This window comes from Filicampus tigris, chromosome 5, assembly GCF_054856515.1.
Source record: "Filicampus tigris isolate MCC_2025a chromosome 5, RoL_Ftig_1.0, whole genome shotgun sequence".
NCBI lineage: Eukaryota > Metazoa > Chordata > Actinopteri > Syngnathiformes > Syngnathidae > Filicampus > Filicampus tigris.
Genome location: NC_141221.1, coordinates 13042013 through 13064699, shown reverse-complemented (window position 1 = coordinate 13064699; position 22687 = coordinate 13042013). Strand labels below are relative to the sequence as shown.

Below are 22687 nucleotides of genomic sequence, written 5' to 3'. Positions count from 1 at the left end.
GTGTGCAATTTTATAACACCCAGTTGAGTCGTTTTTACTTATCAAACTAGTGCGTATCACTTATAGGAGATGTTGAAAAGACAAATTCTCGGAGGACAAGCGATCTGGTGCAATCTTTGAAAAGTATTTCTTTTCAAACTTGTATTGCATCAAGTCTGGCATGCTTACAGGTTGCAGAATTTTTCATGTGAAAGATGACCGTTTTGATAGTGCTGTCTCATCAGTTACACACACACACCCACACGCGCACATAAAGCCAAGTTTTAAGTGGCTGTTGTCTAAATTGACACTTATAGGGGTGAATATATAGTGCAGTCGAATATGTTGACTGTGCACACAACAGCAATAAAGTCATTAAAATGTGGATGTCGCAGTTATAGACTGAACTGTTATACCCAAGTGCTGCAAAGTCCTGACTCGGTAAATGAAAGTGTGATACCACATTTTGCCTGGCTGGATTCATGTCCATGTTGCTATCCGAGTGAAAGTCCTCAGTTTGTTTATTAAAAAAAACAAAACAAAAAAAACAAGAGGGATAAGGGAGTTATGGATTTTCTTCTTTCTTTTTTTTATTTATCAATAGGAGGCAGTTGGGAGTACAAGAGTTAGAGTGAAACTATTCTTCTTGCACTCACACAACCACAACAATACACGAGTGTCCTACAGGTATCAGATTGATGTGTCAATCCACAAAGAAGAAAATAAGATGGTAAAAAAGAAAGAAAGTAAATAAAGTGCCTTGTACTTCTTCTCAGTTTAGCTGGTGAATGCTGCTTGTAACGCATATGCATGAATTTTTTATTTTAGTTTATTTAACCTTTATTTATCTACATTATCAGTTGCAATGCTGAACTGACAGCAGACAGGGTAAAACAAAACCAATCAAAAGCAAATTGAAATACATACGTAACATGTATGACAATCAGGAGAGGTTGAACTGTTGATAAAAACGAAAAACATTTTTTTTCTCCGTTCATATTTTCACCATTCTCTGCTAAACAATATCTTTCGTAGGGCTTGAATACGTATATTAAACGTCACAAATGGACAGATGGGTTCATACCAATTTTTATCAATGACCGTGTAACACGTTTTTGTCTGTGTGTGTGTGTGTGTGTGTGTGTGTGCTTTCGGGTGGTGTCATGTTGATGTTGTGGCCGCAACATTAAATCATATCGTCGCTGTCCTGTGAAAAACACTTATTTTTTCACATTAATGTGATGTCTGTAACATAGAAACACTATTCACGTGAAAATAAAAAAAGTGAAAAAAATAGACATAAGTGTTTTTCACAGGACAGCGACGATAAAAGATATAAGAACGACTTGAATGATGCAGTGTCTGGTAACTCAAGCATAACGGATTTTTCTTTTTTTTAAATTTTATGTCCAGTAACGCAGTCGTTTTGGAGATGCAAGGATTCCGCCCGATAGCAGCGATATGCAACATTCCTGAATATTTTGAACTAAAGCGTTTGTATGACAAACTAAATACCAATCCCTAACGAAGATAGGCAAACCTGATTTTGAGGTAAAAAAAACGACCAGTAGAAGACGTGGCAATGTGCTGTTATGTATGCAAACGTGTCATTCTTTTTTATGTTTGCTTTGTAGCCAACTATTTTAATAAGACGCGCATAGATTTGCCCTTACACTAGAAGTAGGCGATGGCATCAGTGAAACATTGTCTCCTGAGGGACAGATGGATTCATGCATATAAAGAACAAAGCCCATTTAGGACAAACAGATTATAGGGATTTGTGTAATCTGCATATAATGCATTCTATCCCCCTTCTTTATTTCCACCATAATCCGCAACAATCCCATTTAATTTCATTGGCCAACAGATTACTCTGTTTTTAAGAAATGTAATTATCTGAGTTTGACACAGCAGAATACATTACGTACTGTATGTTTCAGTTATAAATCATAAATCATTGCTGCAATTTTTATGTATCAACACAAATGTATTTGTGTTTTCCAAATAAAACAAGCACGCAATTAAATTGGAATGGTGAACAGAATAGCGGCATATTCCAGTGTTATCCATTTTATTCCGAGCAGAAAACAGAGCTATTGATGTCAATATTAACAGAGTAGTGCACAATATGGTCTGATTCAACTACTAATTCCATCAGTCAGACACAATCATTAGGCATAGCAGAATTTTGATTTATTGTCATTGCGGTGCAATAGAGATGTGTCGCCCTCGTCATTTAATTCAATTTAGTCCAGCTCGCTGTCCTTTAGAAATGAGAGCATTGCTTGGTTACCCACTTTTAGTGGAGTAAATGTTCTAGCAGACACAATGATAATAGTAAAAGTGACAAACACTGCAGCAAAACTAAAAATTTTCCACCCAAAAATACTGTATGCCGCATTCATTATATTCTATTTGACCATTTTAAGACAAAGAATCATTTTTTGTGACGGACACATGCATATTCATGAAATGTGTCCTTTGCATTTAACCCATCACAGTAATGAACATAAGGAACACATACTGTTAGTGACAGACACTGCATGGAGCAGGGGGTGGCAGTTCTAAGTGTCTTGCTCAAGGACACGGGTCTAAGGGGTGGATGTGGGGGGAGGATTGTTTATTACCGCATCTCCTTCAGTTTTGTCTGTCCACAGCTTTACTAGTCAAGATGTGCGAAGATCTCAAATGTATTATATTGATTTTTCCTCTTCATGGAGAAACTGTAGCTGAAGTTAAAAAAAATGAAAAAAAATGCATGTCATACACATTAAAAGGCGGCCCATTCGTCTGTATGCTTAGACCTGCAAAGTGCAGAATTATTAATGGTCTAAATTGAAGGGGAGAACAACAGTTTTAGGTTAATTTTGGTCCAGCAAAACCAAAGCTAATAATCATTTCAAAATTGTAGCGTATTCCATACATTTTGGAGATTGAGACGTTTTAATTGTCAGCCCGGTTACATAAATTGCTCGGCATATAAAACGATCCCTGAAATGTCACGCACAATTTCATCCTTGTGTTAATGTGCCACTATCTTGTAATTCTCCCATTGAGTTCATTTATGTGAGCTGCAATTGAGATATGTTACATTTTCAAATATTAAGGAAGATGAAAAAAATTACTGAGTGACACTAATCATTTAAACGGCGGCATATGACAAATAAACAAAGTAGTAGTTGATGAGATGATGTTCAAGTTGTTATTGACCCCGTTCCAACTCCATTAGAACTCTGTACCATCTATCAATTCCAAATGATGCTATTACAACAAACTGAGGCCCTGCAAATGTCAACACTGCATCCATTCATCTCCCAGGTGCGAATATAAGTCCTATTCATTAAACAAATATTTAAATGGTGTCTTAAGCTTTAAAATAAATCATTGTGACCTTCATAAAAAAATATTTTCAAAGCAAATTTACTCTGCCATGTAGACAAATCTTCATAAATATCTTGGATATGAATTCTAATGAAAAACGTATCAGTCTAGAGTAGATACATCTTTACAGATTGCCCGTATAAAAAACACATCATTGACTGCATCTACACTAGATGTTAGTGAAGTGGCTTATAAATAATATGAAAATTCACTTCTGAAAAAAAAACTAAAGCTTGCCGAAAACAGGCTGACTCCAGGTTACTGTAAAGTGCAGGCAATTTATATTTTGAACTTCGTACTTTGTCAGTCTTACAAAATCGTATTAATAATGTGTACACAACGTATGATTAAATAATGTACCGAATGACATCCTAGTCATAATACACGGTTACTTCTGAGTATCTCTGACAAGGGATGGTGGTCAACCTCAGCTCTGTTTAGATTGTATACATTTTGTCACATAATAAAGAAAATAGTAGCAATTCTAATTAATTCTAGGGGGAAACTGTCCCCATTATGAAAATGCACAGAGAGTGTTTTAAGTATAATGTAAATGTGTTAAAAAAAAAAAAAACACAATGACGAACGAAAAAGGTGTAATGCAAAAAGTGATGCAATGGTTACCTTGAAAAAGTAACGTGGTTACTTTACTGACTGCTGACAGTGTCATTGAAGCTACAAAACCTCTTTCAGCAAAACAGACATGTCAATCACCCTTAACATATTTAGTTTTAGGTGAAAATGATAGCTGTACTTTCATCTTGAAAAGTAACGGTAGTCTGATTACTTGGGGGGGGGAATAGCGTGTTAGATTAGTAGTTACTTCAAAATGTGCATATTTTGGACTAATGTGCTATCTTGTAACGCATTACTGGCAGATCTGAGCATTACGCTCATTTTGCTGACGGTTGACGGGAAAAAAAATATAAACACTATATATATATATATATATATATATATATATATATATATATATATATATATATATATATATATATATATATATATATATTAGAAACGCTGACGGGAGCCCGTTTAAAATCAGAGGCTTACCAGCCTATAGGCGGATACTAGTTTTTTTACCCCCCGAAAAAAAAAAGCCGAAATGACGGACGATGGAAATGTACCCATGCTGCAGACAGATGACGAATAAAGTACACTCAATTTTTTGTAAAACTCCCAGTTCTGGTTACTGGCATCACTGAATGCGAAGGTGACATATAGTGCCACGAATGTAAGGTAACTACTATAAAGCACTAAAGTAATGTTACACTCTCATAACCTTGATAAGTTTTTGAAGTCACACCTTTGCTGTTGAGTCTGACAGCTTTTGCTATCTTATTTTATGTTATGTTGTGTTTCTCACCACTGACAAAAATATACCAAATAAAAATGTCATCTAGTTGTTGGAGAGATTTTAGTCTGCTTCCTGGCTACTGTTGAGTGCCAACATGTGTGGTTTGCAACACCGAGTCTACATGTACTTCAGAGTGCGAGTTTAATTTCCCCATTAGGGACACCAATCAGTATTATAAAAAATGCCATGTCATTGTCATCAGTATTCTCGTACCAAATTATACAAAGTTGACTTTTGAAATGTTTAGCGACAGTAGAGACAGAATACTGTATGTAAGTTGTATGACATCTGGAAATTAGTATTACAAAACCATAATGGCGAGATGAGTAACACTGAAAATTAAATATGGACACAGTACCTGGGAAAGACCTTCACAAAATATCTGATAGAGCGTTAAGTGTTAGACAGCATTACACTGGACCGATTACTGCACTAAAGCCTCCATCTTCCCCTTGACATTAAACTTGAGTGTTTTACACGGTCTGGTTCAGCTGAGTCGGTGTTAGGCAGCTGGATTCCCTTCACCTAATTACACCAGTCAGTTGCAAACGCAGGGTGTATTGCGACAATGTGGAATTATCTTTTGAAGTATTTTCTGAAGAGATTTGTTCTTCTGCACGAATGAGTCCGACAGAGATGGAATGTATGTGCTGACAAATCACCGGCAATGTGATGTGAGGAAAGAAAATGTTGACTATGGGCCAATTTTCTAAATTCGCACATTGGATTCATTCTACACCTGCTTCTTTGAACCTTTTTATCGATGGATACTAAGCATTTCAAACATCTCATGATAACTGGCTGCAAGTGAAATTCTCATGTGTCCCAAGTCTAATTCTGGTAACTGCTATTTTATTGCTGTCAAAGATATCTGCCACGAATATGGGTGCATGTCATGCAAATCTGTGTAACTTTACGTCAAACAACAGGTGGGATACTGTGGTGCCTTGATTTACGAATTTAATTTACTTTGTGACCACGTTTGTGACTCAAAACACTAGTTAATAGGAACAATCATCTTTCCCCATTAAAAAAAAAGAAAAGAAAAAAACCAAACATTTAATGCACATTCCTATAAAAGTTTGTTGAGTGTAGATGTTCTCTATTTCACTATTACTGCCAAATATCGTTCACTTGTGGATTAATTAATCCTTGTGACTCAGTCTTATTAAGGGGAGCCCATAAATCAATATTCTGTATTTGTATTGCTTGTTTAGCCAATTTCATCTGCTCGTATGTTCCCCTCTACACCAACAAACTCAACTCAAACCGCACCAAAAGAAAACGTGTACTTACAGTATAGGCCATTGGATTTCTGACCAAGGTGCAGTTGTATTTCACCTTCCTTGTATTGATTTATACATTTCACACTGCCTTCACCTCTAATACATTTTTGTTTAATTATTCAGGAAAAGTCTATAATTTATCATACATGTTTTTATGCATGAATTGGTGCCCACGGGCGTTGTTGTTTTTGTTTTTCTTTCCAGTACGGGCTACTCGAGACAAACTGTTGGCTGGTGGCTTAGGGTGTAGTTAATGTTAAATGGAGCAACTTTAATGTTTGAAAATGAATAAACTGAAAAACACTGTATTGATTCCCAGTCTTCGTACACATATTCACATTTACTGATTAATTCTATCGATTTGTCGAAAATGGTGGACATGTCACAGCACTATTTACCACAGGGAATAACCTACCAACGATTATATTTCTATTCCCTTGCTTTACTGCTGTCACAACAACTTATGATAAACGTCAATTTGAGCTTCAACAATAAACATTCAAACAAATGTAGTTCAAACTCATATCATAATGGCTTTAACCTCTCATCATCATATGTCCAAGTCAGCTGAATTAAGTGTGAAAGAATGAACTCAACCTCCTCTGGGAAATCAGTTATTGATCGAAAAACACTCAACTTCTCTGACCTGTGACTTTGGTGTGGATTTTACTGCATTAGAGGTTGTGATCTTACAATATAACACTCCAAGTTGTCAATAAGTATGGATGGTGGGGGTTTTAGGTGGTGGGGGTTGCCTGCAGCTCTTAAAGGTAGCATGAGTGCTTACTCATTTAATCCGGCAGTGGCTCATAATTCCATTTTAGATTTTTTTTTTAATCGAATGACTGTTTGGGACGTTTTTTTTGCAGATATCTTTGGTGGGAAAAATCCACTGAGAAAATTCATTATTTGTGGGTTTTTTTATGGTTTATTATTTACGTGACCGAAGTCACGGAGCGCTCATGATTCCTCGCTTGGGGCAATTTGGATTTGAAAGAAACGGAGAGTATGCATCCTCATCACACAAAAGCCTAAGGGAAAAACTTCTACATGACATTTTTGTGGGAAAATATTTTCATTTGACAACACCAGTGAGATGTGAACTGTGCACTTGGCACATTTGAAAAAAGAAAATGCTACCTCACTATTATCGACTCCTCTGTGGTTTGATTATGTGCAACTGTGGATTTTTTTTTAAAGAGATGCTTGTTTTTTGTAACGGTTGTCGAAATGTCGTTGTAATCATACATTTTGAAGATCGCAAATCTCAAACCATCACAGCAAGCATCAAAGGATTACTTGTGGCCTTGTGTTGCTGCTTTAAGGCAGCACGGTAGCCAGGTGGTTAGCACGTTCGGGGTTTAGAGTTTGCATGTTTTCCCCGTGATTAAAAAAAAACAACATGCATGTTAGGTTGATTAATGAGCATTAAAAGTAGTTAGGGTGGCACGGTGACTGACTGGTTACCACGTCTGCCTCACAGTGTAGTGGTCGTGGGTTAGAATCCGGCACTAGCCTTATTGTGTGGAGTTTGCATGTTCTCCCCGTGCCTGTGTGGGTTTCCCCCAGGTACTCCGGTTTAACTCCCACATTCCAAAAACATACATGGTAGCTTAATTGAACACTCTAGTGTGAATGTTTGTCTGTGTGTGCCCGACGACTGGCTGGCAACCAATTCGGGGTGTACCCCGCCTACTGCCCGAAGACATCTGAGGATAAGCGGTTTAGATAATGGATGGATAAAAGTTATTTATTTTTTATTTTTTTAAACTTTTTATGACATTTAAGTTACAAAACCGCCTCTATCATTAACGATGATTTCATGATGCGACAATTTAAATCACACCGAGGCTATCATTAAATATTCAAATGCAACTTGCCAATATAAAATAAGTGAAGAAAATGCTAGCGGGAATCAATTTGTCATAGAAATGGCATGAGGCTGGTATTATCTCCCCTTACCTGAGTTTTGTAATATTGCCATTGCCAGCGGACTAGCACAATCTGTGATCGATCTGCTCTGGGAAGCAGGGACACAGTGCAGCTGGCAGCTCTGGGGTGTCAGCCATCGCTCAAATGTGAGCTCAGGGTCTGCACTCTGTCACTGAGTCTGGCCTCTGTCCCATAACATGGGGCTGTGCCGTTTGAAATATTAAGCAGAAGCATGAAGGGGAAAGAGCACAGAGTTTCACCATTCACGCATGTCAAATAAATTCACTGAATGGTTCATACCTGCGCCATGTGTCGACCGTCTTCAGTGACGCTAAGAGGCAAACACTTCCTGTGGCTTTTAGTCCAATAATGCATGAGGTCCGACTAAAGGGAGACAGCTGAACAATGCACATACAACGCTGGAAGTTACTAAATATAAACCATTGCATTGTTCACAATTGCATGCATTAGCTAACACAAGAGCTTTTGTGAAGCCACGTCCATTTGTGTTTCTTTCACGTGTGTGTTTTTTTCTTGAGCAGAGTGGACTACGGTAACAGTGTTTTAACTGGACCTGCCAGAAAGAAAAACAGCTTTAGCTCACCCAGGGAGCTGTTGCAAGAGTTTTTACAAGGACAAAGACAATTGCGCACATTACTCCACTTTCAATGGCTTCTTGCGCAGGATAAATTTTGAACTTGTGCAAGTAGTCCTGATATGGGCCCATGTCATGGTCCTTTTGGGAGTATTGATTTTTTGAGGCGTAGACTTTGTATTTCTTAGTGAAGTTTTGAGTGCTCCTCTGCTCATGCTTTTTTTCCCCAACTGTTTGTTTCATCTCAGCCAATCAGCTAACAGGCTTCTCTTGCGTCTTTCTCAGCTGTCTCTCATGTTTAGTCTATTCTTCTGTTTCCGATGAACTGTTATGAGCTTATTTCGTACCCCCAGAGCTTTTAACTGTTTTACTTTTGGCCTTCTGTGGTTTTTGGTTTCTTTAATAATGACATGTTTTGAGTCCGTGCCTGGATCCATGGTTGTTGTTTCACTGCACTGAGGACAACCCGTCTGTGTCATTTCCTCCCCCTTTTCTCAACTACCAAACTGGCACTATGATTAAAAAGAAACATCATGAAGAACTCTTAAATAGGCATATGAGATAACAAAGCCCACAGTAAAAAGTGTGAAGGAGCAAATTGAAACAAAATGGTCACCAAAGCTTTGATTTTCCCAAAAAGTAAACATTTTCCAAAATTCTTAATTTGGTCATGTCACTTTACACCACATAGATAATATCTCTGGTTACTTAAAAGACTCTTTCTACAACGATTTGCGTATACTGTGCGCTGACTACTGTGTTCAGGTTGAAAAAAAATATTAACTTCTCATTATTATTATGAAAAGTGATATACACAGTAAATATAGTTGCCTTGACTTGTATATGTGCCATTCAGTAGGTGCTAGATAAACCTCAACGATCTATTTGTGCAAGCCGCAAGCTATGACGCCTTTTCCTACCCACGCGTTCCAAGTTGTGCTAAGACTGTGACGCTCCAGGTGCGCTAAACTACTGATAGCACAAAGCTTATAATCCATAAAAGGAGCTTGCGGGACCAAGAGGTCTGTTTAAAGGCCTTTGGCAAATTAGACATGTACCTTATCGAAACCTTCTGTATATAAACACAGAGGTGGGATGACAAAACTGTGTCATAGCCATTGGGTTCTTTAAATTATCCTGTTGTAATAAAGTAAGAAGTATTACAATTTAAGATGAAGCTGTCATACACTTATTAAATCCATATTACATATACCGTGATGTCATATAAATAGTAACCGGATGTCAGATTTCCAACTAAATGAGGTATAACGCAGCCCTCAAGGTGACAATATTGTTGTCTGCAGATAAACGAAAAGTGGCAAGGAACTGTTCCAAGACCCAGTGAGAAGTGAATTCAGATGTTGTGTTTGTTTCTAAATACATTTTACAGTATGTGTTTTTTTAATGGAGATGTAGCCTTAAACTTATTTTACCATTTGAATTTTCCTGATTTTTTTGTTAGGAGCCGCGGCTAAAAACCGTAATGTGACGCACTTTGAATTATGGCCTGAGTTGCCCCTACCCCACTACATATGTATAAACTTAAATGCTGAAAATGCATCTTCCCATTGGATAGTCCGAAGGTGTGGCCACTTTAGTGTTCCTCATTGTCAGTAATGAGTGCACATATGTCACAGAGAGAAGCCCAAAGAGCGACGGGGTAAAGAACATATCACCTCTGAACTGGCATGGCGGCTTTAGAACGCCTTGTTGTCACGGCATGGAAAAGCCACGACACCTGGTGGGATATATTCCAGCCATTGGAGCCTTTAAGTGTATATATTTTCTCAAGCATGTATTGGTGTGTAGGTACAAGAAAGATGCCAAATGAAGTAGCATTCATTTTTCCTTATTGTAATGAGGGATCTGGTTGACAGCAGAGCTTGTTTTTTGTGTGTGTGTGCGTATGTTTGCGTGTAAGTGTGGAGTGAGGGGTAAATAAAAGACTGGGTGTAGGTTTTTTGTTGAATTTCCAGTCCAGGGTGTATCTCGCCTCTCATACAGTCAGATGGGGTAGATTCCAGCCCACTCAGGTTGCTTAGGACAAGCACTATGGAAAGTGGATAGATGAATGTTTCAATTACATGCTAAACTCACCTTTGAAACTCTTGACTGTTTTAAAACCTGAGGTCACACATTCTTACATTTGAATTTTTACCAAATTGTATAACCACTGTTGAAAATCAGGTCACTGTGTGAAAGCCAAACGCTTCTTTGAATCCCTGACTGCTTTCAAACCAGAGCTCACGCATGCTGACAGCTGAATACAGCTTCAACAGAATATTGGGAGAATTGTCAAAAATCGTGACTTTGAGATTATCACCTTTGAAACCTTAAATGCTCATTTGAAAGCCTGACTGAAAACTCCTGAGGTCTATCTGGCTCAGTGGGTTGCGCCCCTGACTTTGGACATGGGGTTTTGGGATCAAATTCTGTGCTAGGACATTCTCAGGACTGAAGAGTTCAACTCAATTTTATAGACCACTGTTTTAAATTAGCATACTGCTTGGAAGCCAAACTCACCTTTTAAACCCTACTTTGAAACACAGACTGTTTTAAAACCCAAGGTCACACATCCTGACTATTGAATTTCTCAACTGAATTTTGGTACAGGTGTCAAAAATCATGACTGCTTAAAAAAAAAAAAAAAAAAAACCTCTGAGATTCAGTCTATGTGGCTCAGTGGGTTGGACCCCTGACCTTGGACGGGATTTGGGGGATCAAGTCCTGTGCTGGGTCAATCCCAAAATGAAGTTTTTGACTCAATTTTATAGCACACTTTAAAAATGGGCACACTGCTTGGAAGGCTAACTCACGTTTGAAACCCTACTATGAAACTTTGTTTTAAAACCCGAGATCACACATTTTTAAATTTGAATTTTTACTCAATTTTATGACCACTGTTAAAAATCAGTTCTTGTGTGAAAGCCAAACCCTCCTTTGAATCCCTGGCTACTTTAAAACCCGTAGTCACACATCCTGACAGCATAATTTTTCAACTGAATTTTGAAACAGCAGTCAAAAATCGTGATCGCTTGGAGATTTATCCTTTGGAACTTGAAACGCTCCTTTGAAAGTCTAACTGTTTTGAAACTCTAGCTGTGTATGTGGGTAGCAACTCTGACTTTGAACACGGGGGTTTTGGGATCAAGTATGGTGCTGGGACATTCACAGCGCAGGACTCAGGTTTTTGACTGAATTTTATAGCCACTGTTAAAAATGGTGACACTGCTTAAAAGCCAAACTGACCTTTTAAATCGTACTTTGAAACACTGACTGTTTTAAAATCCGAGGTCACACATTTTTACGTTTGGATTTTTACTCAATTTAATAACAACCCTCCTCTGAATCCCTAACTCATCACTGAGTTAACCTGGCTGCAACACTGCTCCACTGTCAAGCCAAATTATAGCTATGACAAGGAAAAATGGCTTGACAAATTGTTCCCAGGCCACCTAACAGGAAGGCAAGAGATGAGACGGGCCCTAAGGAGATCTTCTGCAGTCTGGCCCAGCTTGGAGATGCGGTAGACAGATGTTTCTATTTTTGTCTCTGTTGTTTTTGTTCGTCAGGACTCCTTAGAAGTTTTACTTCCAAAATTTCACAGGTGAAAACCCAGGAGAAGCAGTACATTATTAGTTTGCTTTTCCAACTGTGAGAAAAATCATTCAACTTTGCCCACAGATATTTGCCCTATTATTTCACACTACAACAATGATCAATTTTGAGGAACTGTCTATCAGGGTAACCTTTATGAATCCATCCAACCGTCAGTTTATTGGCGCCTTGATGAAATGCTCTCTGTCGCTCTGGTACGCAATAGGGTTGTTTTCAGAAAATATGGTCCAGGAGTGTGACATGTGTGCCAAAAATTGAACTTGTGCAAAACCGGTTAAAGTGTTATATGCTTTAAATCGAACCTTCCTGCAGTGTGCTATATGAATGAATAAAGATAGTTTACTCAGTCCTTTGTTGGCAGGATATTGTTGAATGTCATGTTCTACTCGGCTGTTACATAGACACGAAATCAAGTACTAATAGTTATTAGTAGTAATTAATTTTCCAATTAATTATTTTTAAACTTGAACAGCTTCACTACCTCTGTACAAAGATATTCAGTTGAAAAACAGGTACAAATCACCAATTAACATGAAATTTACCTCTGATTGGTCAACACATGGAAACAATGGCTGTCATTTACGGTCTTGGCTTTGTATTTGTATATATATTTGTATTATATATATATATATATATATAATTTTTTTCCCCCCCCCCATTTAGACCCAATATGTTCACTTTCCTCTGGACACGCTGTAACGGTCTAAGGTTGGTGGTGCGGGGAGCCAGTTAGTAGATCAGCACGGTTGTTGTGACCTAGGGCTGTGTGACTCATTCCACGTAGGTTTTCTTTCCTTTTTGCTCCTGTATCATTTTTCTGTCCGAGTCTTGTCACAAGCCTGCGTGATGTGGTTGCACAAAGTGAAGTAACCTGTTGTTGTTTTTTTCTTTGAAAAAAATGTCACTCAGGGCACATTTGTTCTTTTGAAATGTATGATGACCAGAGCACTCACTCCACCTTATCATCCTTATTCTTACTTGAGTAATATTGCATCTACAACAGCTGTAAATTTAAAGAATAGTATTATAAAGTGCTCCTTAAATGTATTCTGTCATTTTTCCTTTTATACTTATAACCTGTTTTAGCCTACATCACCACTCATCTACAATTAATGTCGGATGCTGTTTTTGTTTTATGATTTTGGGAAAAATTTAGAGAAAAATTCTAAGAGCAATGCCTGACTGGGGTGGCATGTTTGGTGTTAATAAGCCAGAGGTAAATTCTTCAGGCAATGTACTTTATTGTTTCATCTAATGTAAGTGGTTTATAAAATAATTGTAGACACTGTGTATGATTAATACTGCAAAAACAAATAGTTTATACACTATATAAGGATTTATGCTGCAATCCAGTAAATTGGAACGTTGGACCCCTGAGTGAAATATTGTCGATTTATTCATTTGAGTTAACATTATCTAAACATTGAGAAGAAAAACAATAATAATAATCACATACTCTGCAAACTTTAGTTTTTACAGAGTGTGTGAAATTCTTGCACTGCTCTGGTGAAGCACACCTTGATTATTATCACTGAATATATAAATTGAGTCTGATTGAATTTTTCTCAATATCAGTCCTTCCTATTATTCCCCCAAATTCCAAACTATTTGGACAGTCATAGTCAGTGTTTAAAGGTGTCTGCTCTGTGTTCTGTGCTGTGTAAAGAAAAATGAAATTTAATGAGTTGGTTAAAATAGTTGCTTTAATAGCTAAACGGAAAAAGGAAGGGGGTTGATGATCCACATTCATAGCACAGTCACAGGCCAAGTGATTATGCTGAAGGAACTATTTTAGCTGCACATGAAATCATTCTGCTTCATCACACAGGGTCAGACAGTGGAAAAAGACTATTTCTGTAGCACAATATAAGTGATGAATGCGAATGTTCGAGTCAGTCTGAAAAATGAGCATAGAGGACACGAGCGATTTCAATTATTTAGAGTTCCTAGTTTTGCAACCGTCTGACCCCATCGTCCCCCATATTTTTTTATTATTATGAAATTGAACGGATGGACAGACAGACAGACACCTGATTGACACCTGTGGGGGATAGTGATGGCCATTTGATCACATTTTCTTAAAGAAGAAGTCAGCCCAAACATATTTTTTTCAAAAATATATTCTCTGCAGGCCCACTATTCTGATAAATATTGCGTTTTTGGACTAAGAGTTAAGCCACCCATTTTTAGCCATATCTAGGGACGTCCATTTTGTCACTTCTGTCCACTAAAAATTACATCACAGTTGCTCAGGGCTCAGGTAACATTCCCAACCTGTCCCACCACAAGTCAATAACAACACAGTTGTACTGGAATAACAAAAAGCCCCAAATCTCCCTCAAGACGTTTCAAACGGCACAATTACTCATTGGACAAACTTTCCTCTATTATTCCTTATCAAACCAACTGTACTATTTACTGAAATGGACTCAAAAGAAAACACAAAAACTATTGGTTAGCAGTAGAGCAGATGCAGCAATCTGGCAGTCTTACCACAATCAATAAAAAAGGGAAAAAAAATACGATAAAACATCACTTAACTCTGACAGCCTAGTGGAAAACAGAATAAGATTAGTTGAGAAGAGGAATACACCTTGAGAGATGTTTTTCCCCGGACGGAACATTTCAAAGGTTTTTCAAATTCACCAGAAATCTCTCTCACAACATTTGTCCAAGATAGCACCAACCTTACTTCAACATCTTTAGTAATAACAGAAACAGTTTAACAACCAATCAGAGGTGCTCTCTATAGTGACCTGGAGCAAAACAGAAGTAAGAAAATCCCACCTGCATTTCAAAGAATGTATTTCAAATGCAGATTTTGCAGGGTGCCATTTGTAAGTGGTGCTAATGTGTTAACCTTGGGTCAAGAGAAATCCCAACCGCACTTAATGAAAGGAGAATAAAATCCGTCCCCTCTTTGTTTCCTTCTCTTAGGAAATAAGCGGTGACAACACTGCAGCGACTATGAACTAATGCTTATCAAGAAACAGAGGCTTAGTCCTTGACAAGATCTTAATGACAGTGCACCACGCTGCCATTTTATCTCTCATGACCCCAGCTGTGCTCATCATCCAAGCAATGATCTCTCTTCTGTGGGGGGAAAACAACAACACTTTGACATAGTGGTATACTGTATGTAAATTGGCTTACATGCTCTCATTCACAAATACAACAAAAGAATAACGGTTAAATACAATGCCACATGCAGCATTAGATTCTTTCTCAACAATTGCTGCGATAATACATTTGACGAGATGCAAATTTATAGTAGCCAGTTGAATTCCAGAGAGGGCCTATTAGCTAAATCCATAGAATAGACCTGCTTTTTGCTCACGCAACTGAAGGAACTTACCCCTGTGTGGTTATCGCCTATACAGCATCAAACAGTATGGCATGCTGACAAATGTACTCATTATTTTTACATCAGCGGCGCAGAGAAATCACTTGAATTATGAATGCGAGTCTTGGAATAGCTGTGATTTGTATATTTATTTAATATATCTTTTTAATTATCACACACACACACACACTCGCACATTCTTCTTCTCTTCACACCCTATAACCATAGTTAGTCATACGATATCTCGATCTGTTTTTGTTCATTTTTTTCCCCGACAATTTTGGTCCAGTTCTAAACTGTACGTCTTCAGCGACATTACACTTTGGTTCGATAGCATCATGACATGTTGCAGTTTTGATCAAATACCACTCATTCATGTTTCAAAGCGCAAATGTAAACATTTGTGATTGTCGGTTTGATTAAAGCCTCTGAAAATGAAAAGTTTTTTTTTTTTTTAATCAACCTTGCCTCTACTGCATTCTTTTCCGTTGTTGTCAGACTAATGATGAATTATCGGTACACTGCTACGGTTTGCAGTCTCAGTTATCCATTCACAGGCTATTTGAAACATGTAGGCTATGTGTATGCTCGAATAAATCATTACTTATCGGGTGTATCGCAGAAAGCGCTCATGTGAACTTAGTTTTAAAATACGTTCTTAAAAAGGAGTTTCACACCCTTGAACAAGATAAATGTACCACTATTAGGACTCACAAAGTTTCTGGAAAGTTGAAGGTCCAGGTTTGAGTAGTTTCAATAGGAAAAAAAAGTTGCAAACAAATCCATTGTGTCCAGGAACATAATTGTTCCGGATTCCAAATTGTGGTGCAGAGAGTGAATAGAAGATGGGCTTTGACTCACCAACATCCAGCAAAAACAAAATATATCCCTTGCAAGAGCCTAAGTAAACAGCGGCATTTGTTTTAGCGGAATTATGAATAATGCATGTTTTTTGCTTGACAACTCGAGATTTTTTTTCTTTCACCCAAACAGTAATTATGCTTTTGAATGTGTTTGAGAGAGACAGTTTATGAGCTCGCCATATCAATTAACTGACATTGAAACATTTTGTTAATTGTAAATGGTGTGGATAAGTGGTATGCAGAACGATTGGATGGAAAAGCACGCAAGGGCCATTTTTGCGTGCCATGCCTGCTGATTTGTTATCAGTTCAAAATTTACATTGCGTTCGTTTTATTTATCAGAGTCAAACTGGCCTATTATTTTGGTCACAAAATCACCTTGTGGAAAAGCAACCAAGGTCCAAATAAACAACACCGCATGTGATATCAAATCTAAGGTTATTCTTTTAATAGGATGTTTGTAAAATGATACTATCTGCGGTGCCTATATGCTAATCACAAGATGTAGCCTTACATCATCTAAAAACAAACGATAGCGACATGCAGAGAGAGTTAATGAGTCTCGGGGCTTTTATTGTATACTGCTCTCTATTCTCATGTGGAATACATAAATATGTCTGTGTATCTTAACAGGCTCAAGTGTGTCGATCATTTCTTCGCCAGGGTGCTTGTTTTAGCCCTGTGCAGCCACCTCTTGGCATCTGTGATAATGTTTGGGATGGATTGACGGCAACACGCTGCTCAGCCCCAATGACCTGAGCCACATCCCATTCTTGATGTTCAAACATTGACACAGCGCAAACCCTGACCACAATCTCAAAGATAACTACATAAAAAAATTAACTCCACAATGATGGCACAACGGTTGGAGAAATTAAAAAAAAAATAAACAGACAGAAAGCATTACTATGTGAGAGTAAGAGGAACTGTTTTGATAGGTGTTGGTTGTTTTGTTAAGTGTTTTGTTAAGTGACAGGATTATTTATTTCCTTGACATTGAGAATGTACCTGTCAGATTTTGGTCCAGATTAAAATTGATGAATACATGATTTTTGTTGTTGTTGTTCCATAATGTAAATGGTGTAAATGAGTCCCATCTGCCAAGTGAAATACATGTACAATGTTTTGTGTTATTTTGTTAGAGGAATTTATTTTCAAATTTTGCCATTTGAATTCAAATGGAACACCCTATGGTATTTCCGCTTGCCCTAAAAATTTTTTTAAAAAGCTTAAAGTGCTGTAGCAAAGCAATGGTGCTATAAAGGCCCATGACGGAAAGAAAGTAATACATTTGGACCTGTTTTTCTCTGATAGAAATGATTCTGTATGCCCTTCCTGTCTCTGAGCTCCCACTGAAATGTCCCAAAGGAGTGAGGTAGCTAGATGGCTAGTGAACAGGATTACGAAGACTGTTATGGCTTCAGAGGGCTATCTCTTCGAACAGCAATGCTTCAATACCTACAAAAGATCCTCACGGCCCCAAGGAGAGAGTCCCTTTCCAGGTCATGATCCTAAAGAGCAGGGTTTCCGTCACTGATCTGCAAGACTGGCAAACTGCATAGCTGAAGATGTCTATCCACAGCACATTTGTTTCACGTTTGTTTTGTTTTTTGCTTTTTTTAAAAAATAATATTATTATTTATTTATTTTAGCAGTTTTCTGAAACTTGCGGTTGTCTTAAAACGGATTAACTGTATGTTTAAATGATTGCGCAGAACTGTTTTTAAGTCCATCTTTCCAATATAGAATTGGAAAAACAATATCTCTGAATGCCTTTTTCTTTTCTTTTTTCAGTAATGAGTAATTTAATGTGTTACTGTTTACAAACTAATGTTTTTGGTTTGTTTTTCCCATTTGAATTTAATCCTTTCCCATCATCTCATACTCCCATTACATTTTTTGAAAGGAAATCAACCTAAACCATTTTTTTCAAGAATATGTTCCATGCAGGCCCACTAGTTAAAACACGGCATTCTGATTAATATCGTGTTTATGGAATATGAGTCAAGCAGCAAAATCCACCCGTTTTTAGCCATCTAAGGAGGCAGCCATTTTCACAGTTGCTCATGGCTCACATAACAACCAATCATGGCTCAGCTTAATTTAAAAAGACAGGTGAGATGTGGTTGGTCATTAGTTGACCTTGAGCAACTGTGATGTCATCTTCATTCGACAGAAGTGACAAAATGGCAGCCCCCAGAGATGGCTAAAAACGGGTGGATTAAATCTTATTCCACAAATGCAATATTTATCAGACACTCGTTTCACCTAGTGGACCTGCATAGAACATATTCTTGAAAAAATGTGTTTGGGTTGACTTCCCCTTTGAAGAATATATCTCTTTGGAAGGTTTACATTTATGGTTTTAGTGCATTAGTGTGTTGCTACCAACATTATACATTTAATTTTCTAACTCATTTTTAGTGGGTAAGGTGACTTTCTCCGTTATGTTATTTCGTTAACACACTTATTTTACACATTTACCTGCTTTCATCGACTCAGAAAAATAGAATGTTATTATTCAATGCATTAATAAGGTCTGTTTTTCCTTCTGAATGCAGCGCAGGTAACATATAGTGCTATACTCACCTGTTGCCTATTTTTTTGTACTCACACGAACCTATTTCTTTTCATATTGATGTTTTTCCCCCATGGATGGTTGTATTTGATCATATTCAATCCAAAATCCATTTAATAGTTTTCATATTTTGAATAGGTAAAAACACAATCTATATTCATCAATCTCAGCTGATATGAAATACTGTACTTTTCAGCCTGTGCTTTTTACATGTACTATTGGTATTTCACAGTTCTGTTATTGTGCTCACCACTAATGTGAAAGTAGCACAGGAGTCTTAGGTGCACACCAATAAACCACAGCAGTAGTCCATAAACCAATATTATGACATTCCACAGTGATTAGGAAGTAGAGGTTGTTAATGTGCACAGTTAAACTGGCAATTGTTCCCCGACAAAAAAAAAATACATCCAAACCAACAAAGTGTAGTATCACTGCAAGGCCCGTCTGCAGACTCCCTTTATGGCGGCAGAGTCTTTATTTGCTTGTATTTTAGAACAAAATCTCCTTGTTTTGAGACCTTCTCCTGTTTGTTGAAAGCAACAACACCAAAAAGCACAAGAGGATTCCTGGCACAACACCACTGTACTGTTTGTAATCACAGATTGGAATGGCATCAAGCTTGCTTTAGTTCTCTGGATAAAAACAAAGTGGTATCATTGGGGAGGTCTTTATGACAGTAGTGAGCAACGTATAAAGAAGAGTCCAACAGAGAGTCAGCTTTAAGTGTAAATTCAAACCGTAAAAGTATATCACTATGCAGCTTGTTTTAATTGCTCTAATTGCGCTGTCGTTAGGTTTTGTACTGGTTAGGATTACCTCGCACCAGGGGCGTGGTAGCCATTGGGAATTGCGGGAGAATTTTGTGATTTTCCCGAATGGCAGGTCTATTTCTGTATTTATTATTTCAATATCTCTGGGGAAAATATATTCTCAATTCGAGCTAATCAGAGTTTGACCAGTGTCCTTTCAAGCTTTAGCAACGCTGCTGCACGGGAGACACATTCACAGTGCATAACAGTGAGGAAATGTCCAGTGACCTAACCATTAACATCACATCTATTTTTATGCTAAGTAGAATGGCCTACATGTGTGATTGTAAAATGTTAAATTGTAGCGATTAATAGCTGATCCCGGGAAGACGATAGCATATAAACACTACTTTGGCACTGCATTGAGTGTTCAGACATTCAGACAATTTGTGACTGGATGCAGGTCAGACCCTGCGGAGGTCTAGATTGAATGAATGAATACATGAAAGGGTATAGGGTGCTATTGTATGTTAATGACTTGACATCCCTCGTGGAAGCCTGAAACAACAAATGGAAAAAGGTTACGGCACGGAATAAGGCTTTGATGACAGCGAGATACTCATATGATGATTTCCTATAGGCCTAAGGAAAAACAAAGCATGATTTGTACTAAAAAAAAAACAATAATCATGCCGGATGACCTTTTACCTATTTCTCCAATGCATCTTTTGCTGCAGGGGAATGAAGCAAATGCTAGAATATTTTGCTCTGTTGTTCCGAATTAAGACATTGTTCTACAGCTGCCCGCAAAAGCCAATTGACCCACTCATGTTTTATTAATAAGGCGGATGAAGTGTGTTGATTTGGATAAAAAGATCGAGGGTTCGAGGCCCACATAAAACATAAGTAAAATTCTCTTTGATGTTGTGTAGGGAACTTGTTTACAACATCTGCTGAAATGCCACACTAATCCAAAATGGTGTTTAAGGGCTTTGGTGCTGCTGGTTTGGTGAGTAACAATGTTCAATTGGGCTTCACAGTTAACTCTTTAATGACCTGTGTGAGTGAGAGCATATGGACTAAGGCGATTACTTTTAAAACATGTGGTGCCCAGAGATATAAATGAGCCAATGTAAGAGATTTATAAGATGCGATCCGTCGTCCGGATATGTATTTTTTTACTTTGACTTGTGAGCAAAATATTGGGAGCCACAAAAATAACAAAATAAAAAAATAAAATAACTGAGACACAGCCGCCCAAAACAACATTTTGGTTGGTTAAGGTTTGCTTTAAGTCCATGTAGCTCAATGCTATCAACAATGTTAAATGCCATAGATGGGCTAGTGAATAGCATGTTGCAGTGTTATGACACTATAAGCAATTATAATAAATATATAGCTCTTTAAACTGCTCTTTAATTATGTTATTACAATAAGTTTTCATAAATTCAAAACATTATGTATTGTAAAGATATATTGTAAAAAAACATTAATAGAAACATCTTGTTTTTTCAAGGGAGGCTGAAATTGAATATTCATTCCAAAGGGAAAGATTATTTGAAAAAGGCTTCCATGTGGTTTGATCACATACGAATTAAACTCTTATCTCAAGGAGGCACTCCTGTGTATTTACATATTTATCTAATACACTAATACACACATCTAGAAAATGTTCCTGTTTGGACCACATTTCAAGTGTGCATACAATTTGCTGCACTTGTAAGCTCTTCCTGGCTAACTCATTAAAAATACATCAGTCATAACATCAATGATTAGTGACAAGAACAGGCACAGGTCAACTAATGGAACCTGTGTTGCATTGCCCTGTAAATATCAGCTACGATACTGGAAGGCAAGTGAGCATTGTTGAAACAATATGCCTGAGGTTATATTAAAAGCTATTTATGCATAAATAAACATGTGCATACAGCGGCATATTTATACATTTTAATGTCGATGAGAAAATGTATCCCTGTAAGGTAGTTAGACTCGGGCAATTATTCAAATTGATCATCCGAACGTTTTGATAGCTCCTATTAATTATCTACTATCAGTATATGAATACCAGTCAACTGAAGGGCAAAGTTTAAATAAGGCACATTTGAATTCACTTGTAAAACTTAAAGGGAAGTCAACCCAAACATATTTTATTCAAGAATATGTTCTACGCAGGCCCACTTTTTGAAACAAGGCATTCTGATAAATATTGCATTTGTGGAATAAGAGTTAATCCATCCGTTTATAGCCATCTCTGGGGGCTGCCATTTTGTCACTTTTGTCGACTGAAAATGACATCACAACTGCTCAGGGCTCAGGTAACGACCAATCGCAACTCACCTGTTTTCTGAAGATGAGCCATGATTGGCTGTTACCTGAGCCCTGAGCATCTGTGATGTCATCTTCAGTCAACAGAAGTGACAAAATGACCGCCCCCTGAGATGGCCTAAAATCGGGTGGATTTTGCTACTTAACTCATATTCCACAAACGCAATATTCATCAGAATGCTGTGTTTTAACTAGTTGGCCTGCATAGAACATATTCTTGAAAAAAAAATGTTTGGTTGACTCCCGCTTTAAGGAATCCACTTATTTCCCCTTCCAACTTTCCCTGTGTGAAGACAGAGTGAAGAAAGGTATCAATCTGTGGTTAACATTCTGCCGCTGAGAAAGACCTTTGAAAGCAATTCAAATGTGTGCTCATGACAGTACTCACAAGTCTGTCTTTAAAGCCCAAACAGCTTGTCAGAAAAAATCACATTCAGAAAACTTTATTTAAACCTTAGTGGAAAATATAAAACGCATGAGTCACTAAAACTTTTAAAGCGCAGATGCCAGGGCTCATTTATAACCTACACATGGGTTTCTTGCCAAGTACCTATATTGTTCAGATAGCCAATGTGCCCATCTGTGCACCCATATGCACTGGTTATTTTAACTGGGGCAATCACTTGGTTGGCTCATTCCAATCTTTATGTAGTGCAAAGCATTTGCTCCGTTGACCAA

The 22687-nt window shown here is 37.6% G+C and overlaps 1 long non-coding RNA gene across 3 annotated transcripts in view; it reads right to left on the bottom strand.

The window, feature by feature from the left end:
- The window catches only part of LOC147147335 (uncharacterized), a 67885-nt gene that overhangs the window by 7848 nt on the left and 37350 nt on the right, over positions 1 to 22687 (bottom strand). The window contains exons 2-4 of one of the 3 annotated variants that reach the window (XR_015086899.1): positions 8236 to 8333; positions 7966 to 8120; positions 1598 to 2708 (exon numbers count right to left, since the gene is read on the bottom strand). The exons of 1 other annotated variant lie outside the window; for it this stretch is intronic. This is a non-coding gene — a long non-coding RNA (uncharacterized LOC147147335). Of the gene's footprint in view, positions 1 to 1597; positions 2709 to 7965; positions 8121 to 8235; positions 8334 to 22687 lie in introns of those variants that run through there. One more of the 3 variants, XR_015086901.1, reaches the window with a different exon arrangement.